Source organism: Lithobates pipiens, unplaced genomic scaffold, assembly GCF_037356315.1.
Source record: "Lithobates pipiens isolate NorthernLeopardFrog02 unplaced genomic scaffold, aLitPip1_a1.2 Scaffold_25, whole genome shotgun sequence".
Taxonomy (NCBI): domain Eukaryota; kingdom Metazoa; phylum Chordata; class Amphibia; order Anura; family Ranidae; genus Lithobates; species Lithobates pipiens.
The window spans coordinates 176,398,116-176,412,645 of NW_027507787.1; positions in this window are offsets into that span (position 1 = coordinate 176,398,116).

A 14,530-nucleotide genomic window follows, 5' to 3' on the forward strand; every position below is an offset into this window, starting at 1 on the left:
GAGCAACTGTCACTTTAAGGGGCGAACCGAGTCCATGGCTGGCGCTTTGACAAGGCCAAGCCTGCCCGTGTGCAGCTCTACCACCTGATGCACTTGTTCCAAGATTGGCTGAAACCCGAGGAAAAGACACCCACTCAGGCTCTGCTTCTGGCCTATATTCTTTACATATTCCTACAGTAAACCCACTACAGAAAAGGATGACAAATGCTGCATTATCTGCCTAATGTATTTTCCACAGAAAACCATGGAGGATTCACTTAGGGTCCGTTCACACAGGGGCAACTCAGATCCGACGAATCACCTCAAGTCGCGCTACGTGTAAAAAAAAAAAAAAAAAAAAAAAAAAATGCAAGTGAATGAGAGCCGTCTTAATGCACACTACTGAAGTCGCTCCGACTTCAGAAAAGGTTCCTGTACTACTTAAATCCGACCGGTACCCATTGATTTCAATGGAGGTCGCCTCCAAGTCGGATCTCCGTCTATACGGAGGCAACTCTCAATAGGGAACTCCACCCCAAATTTATGGAAAAATAAAAAATTGGCGTGGGTTCCCCCTCCGATAGCATACCAGGCCCTTAGGTCTGGTATGGATTTTAAGGGACCCCCCCCCCCCCAGATGCATACCAGACCCTTATCCCGAGCACACAGGAAAGGGGCTAGGGACGAGCGAGCGCCGCCCCCCCCCCCCCCCTTCTGAGCCGCACACTCTCAACATGGCCCCCACCCCAAAGCACCTTGTCCCCATGTTGACGAGGACAAGGACCTCTTCCCAACAACCCTGGCCGTTGGTTGTCGGGTCTGCAGGCGGGGGGCTTATCGGAATCCGGGAGCCCCTCTAATAAGGGGGCCCCCGGATCCTGGCCCCCACCCTATGCGAATGAGTATGGGGTACAGTGTACCCCTACCCATTCACCTGTGAAAAATAAATAAAAACCAAACACACAAGGGTTAAAGTAGTTTATTGCACAGCTCCGGGGGTCTTCTTCCGTCTTAGGGGGTCTTCTCGCCGGACTCCTCCGCTATCTTTTAGTAGCGGAGGAGCCCGGCATTCTTCTTCGCCACCCTCTTCCGACTTCAGGGTCTTGTCCCCCTCCTCGGTTCTTCTTGCCGGGCCACCGCGCCTTCTTCTAGCCCTTTTACAAGCGGTGGCCCAGTCTTCTGTCACCGCCGTCTTCTGGAGATGTTACCTCGTCGCTGTCTCCGCTCACTATGACAGAGCATGCGGTGTCTTATATAGGGACATCACCGGATGATGTCCTCACCCATTATGTCACAGTCCCAGAGGATGCTGATGTCCCTATATAAGTCGCCGCGTGTTCTGTCATAAGTGAGCGGAGACAGCGACGAGGCAACATCTCCAGAAGAGAAGAAGAACAGAAGACGGTGGCAGAAGACCGGGCCACCGCTTGTAAAAGAGCTAGAGGAAGGCTTGGTGGCCCAGCAAGAAGAACCGAAGAGGGGGACAAGACCCCCGAAGTCGGAAGAAGAGGGCGGCGGCAGCGAAGAAGAATGCCAGGCTCCTCCGCTAATAAAAGAGCTAGCAGAAGATAGCGGAGGAGTCCGGCGAGAAGACCCCCAGAGCTGTGCAATAAACCATTTTAACGTGCGTGTGCGTGTTTTACATTTTTCACAGGTGAATGGGTAGGGGTACATTGTACCCCACACTCACATAGAGTGGGGGGCCGGGATCCGGGGGGCCCCTTATTAAAGGGGGCTCCCGGATTCCGATAAGCCCCCCGCAGACCCCGACAACCAACAGCCGGGGTTGTCGGGAAGAGGCCCTTGTCCCCAACATGGGGACAAGGTGCCTTGGACACGGTGCGCGCCCCCCCCCCCCCTTCCCCAGGTCACCCCCCCCCGCTCGCTTGTCCCCACCCCCTTTCCTGGCCGACCGGGTAGCGTGCTCGGATAAGGGTCTGGTATGGACCCTTATCCGAGGGTCGTTTTTTCAGCGTAGGGGGTTCCCCTTAAAATCCATACCAGACCTAAGGGCCTGGTATGCTCTCGGAGGGGGAACCCACGCCAAATTTTTTATTTTTTTTTTATAAATTTGGCATGGAGTTCCCCCTTGATTCTCTGATTGGCCACGGCAAAAGTCGCCTGGCCTGGGGCGGCTTAAAGTCGTGTTGTAAGTCGCCCCAAGTCGTGTCCATGTTTCCTCCAAAAGTCGTGTTGCCCATGTGTGAGCGGACCCTTAGTCTGAAAGCAGAAGCTCATCTTAAGGCCTCATGCACACGACTTTTTTTTTTTTTTTTTAAACAGCAGATGTTTTTGGCTTCAGACTTTTTTTCTACAGTCAAACTCCATTATGTTATCTCCTATGTGTCCATGCACACATAGGCAGTTATTAGCCCTTTTTGGCTTTTAGGTCTCGTCCCCACAGGAGTTTTAAAAAAAAAAGGCGCAATTTTATTCGCGTTTTGCATTGGCGTCAATGCGCATTTATCCACACTAGCTTTCAGCCACGTTTGTCTATTAAAAATCAACAGTTCCCTATGGGAGCCCATTGATTTGAATATTAGTCGTACCAAGATGATGCGACTTGTGTGGAGAATCTTGAAGGGGGAATCCCCCCCCCCCCCCCCCACACACACACACACACACACACACACACGGGTTTTTAAAGTATTTTATTAAGGCAGCTCTGGCTCTTCTGGCAATCTCTCCCTCTCCTGCCGATGTGGACTCGACGTGATCTCCCGATGCAATGCTGGGTCCGCCGTGTGTAATGACTTATATTGGCATGGGGCGAGGCCACCCGATGACGCAAATTGGAGGCCAGGCCCCTTGTGACATCGCCTGGGGCATGATAGATTGATGACGTCACATTATCATGCCCCAGGTGATGTCTCAAGGGGCCTGGCCTCAAATTTGCGTCGTCATCGGGTGGCCTCGCCCCATGCCAATATAAGTCATTGCACACGGCGAACCCAGCGTTACATCGGGAAAATCACAGAGTCAACATCAGAAGAACAGGGCGAAGACCCCGAAAAAGAGTGAGAAGATGGCAGAGGGGAGAAGCCGCCGCTAAGATGAGCCAGTGCTGCCTTCATAAAATACTCTAAAAACCTGTAGTGCGCTTATTTTTGACACTTTTTGGTGAATGGGTAGGGGTACCATGCAACCCATACTCATTCACCTAGGGTGGGGGGCCAGGATCTGGGGGACCCCTTTGTTAAAGGGGGCTTCCAGATTCCGATCAGTCCAACAACCACCAGGCAAGGTTTGTCAGGGAGAGGCCCATGTCTTCAACATGAGGACAAGATTCTTTAGGGTGGGGGGGGGGTGCAGCAACCCCCCCATGTTGAGGACATGTGGCCTGAAAGGGTCTAGGAGGGGGGCACTTGCTCGTTTCCCCCCTCCCCCCCCTTTCCTGACCTGCCTGCTCAGATAAGGGTCTGGTAAGGATCTTAGGGGGCATACAGTGTTAAAGCACGTTTAACACCTTTTACCGGCGTCTGGCGTTTACAGCTCTAGCGCTGGTCCTGGGGTTTTCTTTGTTTTTTTTAGTTTAAAAACACCTATGTCACCGACAGCTCCTAAATGCCTTGGTTGGGCATAAGGCCATAGGCCAACATGGAGAAGCATTTTTAAGCTGTGAAAACGCTCTTACAAGCAGCTGCAAAAAAATAAAAAATAAAAATAAAAAAAAAAAAAAAAAAATAAAAAACCATCCTTGGGCATAAGGCCAAAAAAACACCCCCAAACCCCCACGCACACTAAAAACGTAAAAAACCAACGTGGAAAAAAAACGCTATTGTAAAAACATTGAAAAACTCACTGCAAAATTGGTGTTTTTATACCGTTATTTTAATCACTCAGTGTGCATGAGGCCTAAAAGCTGCAACAATGAAGGGAAGCCATAAAAAAAAAAAAAAAAAAAAATTTGGTTGAAGCTACCCTTGAAAGGGTCATGTTGGCTAGCCCAGCATGAACACTAACAAGAACAATCAGCACATATGAATGAACCTCCTGTAGTTACCTCCCTGACAATACAGCAATCATCACACCTCAACCTCCCCCAAGGGCACCAGTGCTTTTCCATGTATTCGTCTGCTATTTCAGACAAGCTGAGCCAAGCAGCCTACATTGTTCAGGAGCTTTACTGAGATCCACTTGAAATTTTTTTTTTTTTTTTTTTACGTTCCAAACACACACCACCCTAAAAACAGTTCCCTAAAGGCCGAAGGTGTTCAAATTGATGATCAATTTCCACCAGTGACAAGAAAATTCGAAGGAGCAGGATTGAAAATTTCTCTCAAACAGTGAGCATGGTTTACATTCCAGAAATTCCATTCTTTCCAAAAAAAAGCAAAAAATACATTTTTAAGTACTTTCGGATAAAACTGGCCAAGTCTGTTAGAATTATCCAATGTACGAAAAACTATCAGTGTGTGTCGAGTGTTATGCATCAAGATAAACCTTTGTGCTTTTGACTTTTATCTGGACTACCTACAGTGTACTGGTCCGAGATCAATGTTTTTGCTCTTAGATTTAAAATTAGGCACCACAAATTACCCAACAGTGCCAGCCTGGTAGTCCATATTCATCCCTAGGTTATTGAGGAACTTGCTAAACAGGTGTCTCAAATTCTGTCTTAAAGCATCTCATCGCTCAATATTTTCACTCACATGGTGTAGTAGAGAGGGACAAGGTGGAGCTCCAAGTTAGACATTGATGCAACTAGGCTGTATATGCCAGGATAGAGGGCACTGCTCAGACTAACGACTCTATACTACCAGGTTCCCCCCCCCGAGTGGTTTATCTCCAAAACCTATGCGAGGTGCCACTTAAGCACAATTCAGGGTGTGCAAAATGTAAGCAAAGCCAAGAAAAGAGAAAAGAGAAAAAAAAAAAAAAAAAAAAAAAAAAAACCACACGTACTCGTGTGATCCACTATTCATCAAAAATAACATACAAAAAGAATACAACCATTTTTTCAGAGAACAAAATGTACAGTTCACACAAGGTTACTGGAGGAGACATATGGCACAAGCAAGTGGAAATGGCATATATTCTTAGCCAACTAAGGCCCCCACTGCTATGCACGTTAATGTAAACATACAAATGCTGGAAGGGAAACGGCAATAGGTGCAGCTCCTACAGAGTCCTCTGCAGTCTGTAGCAAATGCTCATTTGGCAGAACATATCTGAGGACAGCATGCATACTCCCTGCTGATTAACCCCATTATAGGAAGAAGCATGAAAACACACTGACAAGCTCTGTAACCAACAGAAGGGACCAACGATAAGCCAGCATTAACTAGTCCAGCAAGGTACTACAGGGAACATACAAATTACATATTTTTTTTAGTAGAAGGAACATCCGCTTGCAAATAGCTAAAGTATTTTGATGTCTGCTTCACAGATAAATATGTTTCAGCAGCAATTAAAGTCAAAGTGTTGGCTATAACCGACAACCAACTGCGTTTACGGTGAGTATGGTATGTACATCATGTGCCCAGGATCTTCCAAGTGCAAGAGTGCCAACCTGAGGACTGGTCAATGTTGGCAAACTTACACCTGCATTTAAAAAGTTGACTGACTAAGAACCCCACAAATTCTAAGCATTATCCTTTCAGGACCGATGAGCTTTAGGCCACATGCAACTGGGCATTTAGCCCGTCATGCCAGTCCCAGGGTTTTTGTGCACCCAGGAATCACAGGTGCAGTGTCCAGCCTCTGGTTCCTGCAGCTCGTCAGTCTATCACAGCTGACATGTGCCTCATCTGGATGCTGTACCAAGTGGTACTAGAGGTAGGGCTCTATATCTTCAGAGGTGCATGTCGAGAACACAGAATACCTGCAATATGGGCATGTGTCCCTAAACATGAGTAACACTTGGCAGTGTCCAGTTGCAGCATATTTCATCCAAAATTGCACCCGCGCCCCCTGGGCACATTGGGATTAGACACACAGGAGCTAAATGACCAGATGTATGCAGCCTTGGGAGGTGTATACCGGAGAAGCCAGGTTTACAGCTCTGCCATCCATAAGCAGAGTTCATAAAAAATAAAACCACCAAAACAGTGAAAATCAGAAAGGTTAAAGTGGTTGTGAACCCTTACAAACCACTTTGACCTACAGGTAAGCCTAGATTAAGGCTTACCTGTAGGTCCAAGAAATATCTCCTAAACCTATACGGTTTAGGAGACATTTACCTGAAGACAGCCACCGCTGTCTACGGCGCATGCGCCATAGACAGCTGCGCGCAGGCGCACTGGGTAAGCCGCAGATCGCGGAGATAAGACGAGTGTATCGGCTCCAGTGCGCATGCGCGGGAGTGACATCGCTGCTTCAGCGAATCACAGCGCCAGAGCAGCGAGACCCACCAAGAAGATGGACGCTCGGAACTACAGGGGACAGCAGTGACTTTGTTGGCTCCTGTGTCAGGTAAGTGACACATAATGGACTACTATGCGATGCATAGTAGTCCATTATGCTTTACCTTTGCAGGGAATGAAAGGAAGTAATTTCATCAGGGTTTACTTCCTCTTTAAGAATCTAGGACAAAAGTGAAGTGGTCTTCAGTAACAACCAGATTCTGTGTCGCTCAAAAGAGGAGTCACTGGTGGTTATGAAGAGTAGACAACCTACAATGTTTCCTTGTCCCAGCTCAGATAAATCAGCAACAACTTATTTGTCTCCCCCTTTCCTGCCCAAGCCAATTTTCAGCGCTGCGCTTTTTAAATGACAATTGTGCGGTCATGCTACACTGTGCCCAAACAGAATTTTTATTATTTTGTTCCCACAATTAGAGCTCTCTTTTGGTGGTATTCGATTACCTCTGCTTTATTTTTAGCTAAACAAAAAAGTCCTAAAATTTTCGAAAAAAAATAAGTTTGTTATAAAATTATAAATACGTTTTCTCCTTCACTGATAAGGCGGCACCGACATGCAGCATTGATCGGCACTCATGGGTGGCACTGAGGGCAGCATTGCTGGGCACTGACAGATGGCATTGTTATCACTGATGGCACTGGGGGATGGGCACTGCTTGGCAGCTGCCAGGTGGTCTAGGTAGGGTGGCATCCCTGGTGATCTGGCAGCATCCTGGTGGGGCTGTGATGATAAACATTCAGACTGACCGACTGATGCACTGCACCACGAATCTCTGTGGGGCTCGCAAGAGTGGTCGTTCTGGGAGGACCATCATATGACATCCAGCCAAAATGAGAGCAGCGCTGTCCAGCTGTCATTTGACGGATGGCAGTGGTTAAAAAAGGTGAACTTATCCTTTAATGGCACTTCTTGTGCGTCTGCTAAAGAGCAGCGTGGTTTTAGTGAGGCTTGGGAATGGTTTCAAGTTTTGCAAGAGTTCCCAAACAACCCAACAGTGCACCTCGACTTAAAGGAGAAGTCCAGTCTAAGCACGTTTGGTTGGGCTTCTCCTATGGGTCACAGGAGCGCAATTTGTTTTCCACTCCTGTGACCTGTTTTCAGCAGAGCGGATTGAAATCCGCTGTCATCACAGAAATCGGTCCAGGCAGATCCAGACTCCTATTGTCATGATGGCAGTCTCAGCGAGATGGACGCGCCCTACCCCTGCACAGCGCGTCGGTGAGCATGGGAGGAGCAGAGCGGAAAGATGTGGATTGACAGCCAGCAGCTCTCTGCTTGGGAAGCTGTGAGAACCGAGCCATCGGCGGTATTTGATTGCTCGGCTCTCAGTGTAGAGGTGCCAGGGGACTGATGGTGCATCCACCCAAGCATGATGAGAGGAAAAAAAAAAACAAACCCATACTTTTAAATCTTAAGAGCACCTCCACTTGTCAGCAAAACACCCATGCCCCCCCCACCCCCCCAACAAAAAATTCTATTGAAGTCGTTTTTAACGGTATAAGCAGCATCATCAAAAGTGTACAGAAGAAGCTCACATTGTGACAGTTACTAATTAGTGATTACAGCATAGCAAAATAATAAATTACGATGCTCATCCTTGTTATGTGTGCAAAAACTACATGGCACTGCAGCACCACGTGGAGTGTTTAAAGGTTCAGATACTTCCCCTGTGGGTACAGCAGTCTATTTAAATGGGCTGCAATAACTGAGATAACACACCTGTGTGAACCTAGGCTCAGTCAGGCCGGATCTCCTTAAAGGAAATGTCACGTGCAAGAAAGTCAAGGAGATCCCCTTGTTGGTTTTACAGGTAAATAAAAATCGGGTTCCAAGTACAAAAAGTTTAAATTGCAACCTCCCCGCTAAAAATGTCCCTAAAATGGAGCAGAGTATCAAAAACTAAAGTAGAAGAGCAATGGTCACTCATAGCAACCAATCAGAACTCCTGTACAGAGCCTAAATAAATAACCCACCACTTCAATGCGCCAAAAATTAAAGTAAAAGTCAAATGGTCACCTACAGCAACCAATGAGAACCCCTGTACAGATCCTGAATAATAATAAACTAATTAGTAATACTAATCTCTGCCCTGTATTCCTCAGTCTTATTAGTGGACCTACAGGGTCTAATCCAGACAAGCTGACGCAGAGATGAAGCTGTTGCCAGGGGCACCCAGTCAGCAGTGATGGGTTGCTAGGGACAACATCAGACCTCGTTTCCATAAGTCCCAATGGTATTTAGATGTCTCCTGCAGAGGATGGGAAGCTCCTACGTTCAGTCAGGCGCAGCTCGCTGGTACTTGTAGTCCATCAGGAGGAGAGCCCCCACCCTCCCATGTGGGCCAACTCTGAGCACGGCCGAGCCCCGTCTACACAGCTCCAGTGTACCCCGCATACCAACCTGGACACGGCCATGACGGGCCACTTCCCCTCAGGGGCCACACACCGGGCTGGAACGTGTGCGAGGAGGGCCAGGAAGGAGCCGGGGCCTAGATTCCGGGCCGAGACCCGCCTCTCACTTCACCTCACTCCGAACCTCCAGCGCTCGGCCCGCCGCCTAAGGCGCACTCATCGCCGCCCGGCCGCCCTCGCTCCTCTCCTGTTCTCTCAGGCGCCGCAGTTCACTCCTCAGGGCCACAGCGGAAGCAGGAGCGGATTATAGGCAATAATTCACCGTGGCCGCGGAGGAGCCAGATGCCTGGCTTTATATGAGGAGCCATCTTGTATTTATTCCTTCCACCATGCTACCCGCCGTCTGATTGGCTACATGGGCGGGCGGCGGCCAATCAGCGGCGCCCTCACACAGAGGCCCTGGCTCCGGATTGACAGGGATTCCACGATCGGGCTGGCATAGGGAGGGGGCGTGTCCGGGCGGAGGGGAGGGGGAGGAGAGAGGAAGGGGACAGAGTGATGATGACATATGTAGAGTGAGGAGAGAATGAGGGGAGTGTGAGGAGGAACAATATATAAGAGGAAGACACACAGAGATACATTATATTATACCATACAAATAAATATATAAAAAAATTATATATATACACATACATTCATTCAATATTTTCTTCATCACCTTGGGGTAAGACCATGGAATAGTTTCTCAGGGACAGGCCTAGAAAAATAAAACAGTATAAAGTTACATTTGTAAAAAATAAAACTTTACGTGTACAAAACAGTCACGGTTCACCCTCCTGAGAAATGTATCGCCCTGTCTGTGCCCACCCATGCCTACCCCCAGTCCCTCCTTCAGGAGAATATTTTCTTGCTAGACAAGTGCCTATATATATATATAATATATATATATATATATATATATATATATATATATGTACATATATTGCCATGTCCATCATTTTCTTTCTGCATTGGAAGAGCACAGGTCAACACGAGGACACACAGCAAACAATTGTTTTCTATGTGTTCTATTGACACTGGAATGCAGCCCGGGGATGCAATAAAATGCAGCATGTCTGCACATAGGAAGGCACCACACCGCTATATAAGGATGATCTCAAATGTGTTCGTAAACAGCACAAGCTGTGAGACATTTCCCAATCTCTGCAGTCACGCATCGGGATAATGTCTCACTGCCTGTGATTAGCGCTCCACAGTGCCAACTTCCTGGCAGGCTCTGCACATGCTGTTTGCGAACACACCTGAGCTAATCTTTACCGCTGCATGGTAACATCAAGGGAATGTCACTTTTGTGCACTTCAAATAAAGTTCCTACAAAAAAAGAAGAAAATAAAAGGGAGCTGTGTGAGGTAAAATGCACATCACTCTGTCCCCTAGTGCCAGCTCACTCCTGGAATTTTGCACTGTAGTTTAGTGTGTGGGCAGTGTGAACCAGCCCTTAAAGTGCAATGAAAGTCAAATTGTTTTTGTTTAGGCTACTTACACACTGAAAGCGCCGGCCGTTCGTGCTAAAATGGGTTAAAAACATCTGTATTGCAGCGCTTTGAAAGCGCTGCCCATTCATTCCAAAGATGCTGCTTGCAGGACTTTCCAGAACATCCCACAAGTGTACCACCCACACTGAAATTAACGGGAGGCGGTTTTCAGGCGCTTTGCAAAGGTTATATCCAGTGCTAAAATGCCTGAACCCCCCCAGTGTGAAAGGGGTCTTCGTCTTTTGTATAGAGTGGAGATGGAGTAGAACATTTATCCGTTTTTATTGCTATGGGCTCCATTCACAAAGCCATATTGTTCCCCTTCAGGATGGGTTCACACTTATGCGAATTGGATGCAGCTTTACATAGTTAGTCAGGTTAAAAAAAGACACAAGTCCATCTAGTTCAACCAAAAAAAAAAAAAAAAATACAATCCCATATACACAATCCTTCACCCACAGTTGATCCAGAGGAAGGCAAAAAACCCCAGAAAAACATTCTCCAATTTGCTATAGCAGGGGAAAAAATTCCTTCCTGATCCCCCGAGAGGCAATCAGATTTTTCCTGGATCAACGTTTCCTATAAATCTTAGTACCCAGTTATATTATGTACATTTAGGAAAGAATCCAGGCCTTTTTTAAAGCATTCTACTGAGCTACCCTCTGGAGGGAGTCTATTGCACATTTTCACAGCTCTTACTGTGAAGAAACCTTTCCATAGTTGGAGATGAAATATTTTTTCCTCTATATGTAAAGAGTGCCCCCCTGTCCTCTGTGATGACCTTAAAGTGAATAACTCAACACCAAGTTCACTATACAGACCCCTTATGTATTTGTACATGTTGATCATATCCCCCCTTAATCCTTAATCTCCTATTCTCAAGAGGGAATAGATTCAGTTGCTCTAATCTTTCCTCATAGCTGAGCTCCTCCATGCCTTTTATCAGTTTGGTTGCCCTTCTCTGCACTTTCTCCAGTTCCCCCCGAAATCTTTTTTGAGAACTGGTGCCCAAAACTGAACTGCATATTCCAGATGAGGTCTTACTAATGATTTGTACAGGGGCAAAATTATATCTCGCTCTCGGGAGTCCATACCTCTCTTTACCACTTCAGCCCCGGAAGAATTGGCTGCTGAATGACCAAGCCATTTTTTGCGATACGTCCATTTAACTGACAATTGCACGGCTGTGCGACGCTGTACCCAAACAAAATTGACGTCCTTTTTTTCCCACAAATAGAGCTTTTTTTTGGTGTTATTTGATCATCACTGTGGTTTTTATTTTTTCCGCTATAAACAAAAAGAACGACAAATCGCAAAAGACGTATATTGATTGGTTTGCGCAAAAGTTATAGCATCTACAAAATAAGGGATAGATTTATGGCATTGTTATTATAATTTTTTTTTTACTAGTAATGGTGGTGATCTGCAATTTTTATTGGGACTATGACATTATGGCAGACATATTGGACACTTGACACATTTTTGGGACCATTGGCATTTATACAGCAATCAGTGATATAAAATTGAACTGTCTACTGTGTAAATGTCACTGGCAGGGAAGGGGTTAACACTAGGGGGCGATCAGAACACTCACGTGTTCCCTATGTGTCCTTTTTTAATTTAATATAAATTTTTGGATTATTGTATTATTTTCTCGTGCTCTCTTTTTTATTTTTTTATGTCATGTTTCCACAACACCATTATTATGTTGTATTTGTAAACCTGTTTGGTGTTGGTGTCCCTTTTTAATTTTGACATTGTATTTTTGAAATGTACCCGCCTACTTACCCCAAATTTTTTATATTTTATATTTGAAGAAAAACACATGGCTCTGGAGGTGGACTTGTGGCAGGAGGAGGAGGATGGGGGAGCGCACACAGGTGGTCGTCATCGGTTATTTCAACCCCTTGTGGTTGGTTGCAAAAACTATTTTCTCATATTAGCGCTGTTGGCCCTCCTCCATTTGCTGTAAATTGGAGGCTATGTAGATGCCATAGGCCTCTACAGCATCGAGGGGGATTTCAGGGCATCATTAGCCTCCTTGATGAGGGCCAGTGCTGCCTCCTCTGATTTAGTCCCCTTCCTGGGCCTTTTTTATGGAAGGAGGAGGGGAGGCACCTGAGATTGGGTGTTACTGGGCCCTGCCACCTCCTGGCTGACACTTTCCCCCGCCTCCTCCTGTGTGCCACTTGCCAGAGCCTTGTCCTGGCTGAGGTCTTCCTGGGAATGAAAAGGGGACATAGTTTTAGTTTTTTGTTCATCAAACACACACAATTTTCAGCTCATGACTGTTGCAAATTTAATGTTATTAAATAGAAAAGATTATCATTCTGAGCCCAGCATTTTTCATTCTTGCCCCAATCATTTTTGGCCACTACTGTCTATTGATATGTGAAACACTTTTTGTTAAATCATTAATTTCTTATCAATAATAACATCTAGTTATCAACAATCATTTTCACATAAAAAATATGTATAAAAATCCTATACCTGGCTCCAACTGGGCTCCTTAATCTCTTCCTGGATGGAAGGCCCAGGTTGGTTCACAGAAGTCTCAGCTGGGGTTGAGGGAAGGCTGGAGGGAAGGGGTGCCGGAAGAGTTGAAAGCGATTCCCTGCCCTCAATCTGGTCATCAAGAAAACGCATCCTGTTATAGTACCACAGGCTGGGTACATACACCTTATCTGCTGCTGCTCCTGACCTCAGGGACTGCTGGACCTTCTGATACTCCTTCCTATAGGTGCTTCTCAAGCTACCAATTTTCGTTTCCAGAGACCTCATGTCTGCATTGGGGGCCCGGGTCTTTACAAATTCAAGCAGCTTCTCCAGTGTTGCCTTCCTAGCTGCGTTATTGTGATATAACTGGTTTTTCACCTCCCATAATTTGCGCATATCACAATATTTATCCAGAAATTCGCCCCGGAATACATTAGATACATTTTCTCTGCAAGACCAAACAAAAGACGAAAACACTCATCTCAGGATAATCTTTTAAGCCAATATAGGCATCAATCTATATTCAGTATAGTCCGCTCATGTCACCAAAGTTAAAATCTTACCTTGGTTATAACGTTTGTCGCTTCCGTTCCTCCTTCCTCTGCACACAGAACGTAGTTACGACACACACGTGTTTAAGCTTTATATACACTGCGCATGCGTGAAACTCCACCCACGTCGCCCACCCCTGATGTTCTTTCTAGAATATTCCCCGCCCCGTCTCTTTTGTCGCAGTGGGAGAGGAACATGGCGGAGACACAGCAGGGGCATAATAGCAATGACGAGGAGGAGGAAAGTCCGGAGCCAGGAACGTCCCAATCCCGGAGGAGATTTAAGGCCACATATATGTCCTTTGCTGAGATGTTGGAGATGGTCAACATCTTGAGGAGGAACGACTATGACGGGACTTATGGTCCATACCCAAACCCAAATCGGAGAAAGGCCAAGATCATGACTAAAGTTCTGAAGAGTCTGCACAGGAATTTTGGGGTACAACATTCCAAGGATCAATTGAGGAAACACTGGTCAGACCTCAAATTAAGAGAGCAGGATCAGTACAGAAAGATCAAGAAAGTTCTTAGAAAAAGTAAGTATTTGTCGTGGGTTCCTATTATTATTAATATTGCATGCTGCGCCATGTGTTTTTCTTTATGGTGTTGTACATTTAAAAATGGCTACATTCATGTTCATGTGCACAGTAATCGGTCGTAGTAAACATCGTTCGTTTCCCAAATAAATAGGATGTTTTCCCGGATACCTGATTAAATGCATTTGTTCATGCAAATTTTTAATTTAATAAAAGAGGTTTAGGACATTGTTGTCTAGATGTGTTTGAACCTAGAAGAAATAGCAAACTAGATTCAGTGTAATGCATGTAGAGGACACTCAGCAGCTGTTTACACATCTGGACTCAGGTGCGCTAGTGTGGGACACAAGAACAAACTTTTTAGGGTGTCAAACACAGGTACTCCATTGGATACTTGGGGGGGTCAAAAAAAGTATTCCATATTTAGTAAGGGAATAAATGATGTCTTCAGCTTGGAATTCTGCCCAAACAGACAATTGTACCCCACTTCCAAGCAATGTTTATAATTCACATTTGTTGCCTCAAATATCTGTGTGCTAAGTATACCTTTTATTTCATTCTCATAGGGGAGCAAAGAATCAGGAAATATAACGCCACCAGGGACCCCCTCACCTCCTGAACAAGGCGAACAGGGGCCACCACCAGAGGATGTGGAGGAAGGAGAGGTGGTGAGCTTGAGACCACAACAGGTGAGTGTCTGACACCCCAGCTTCAGGTAA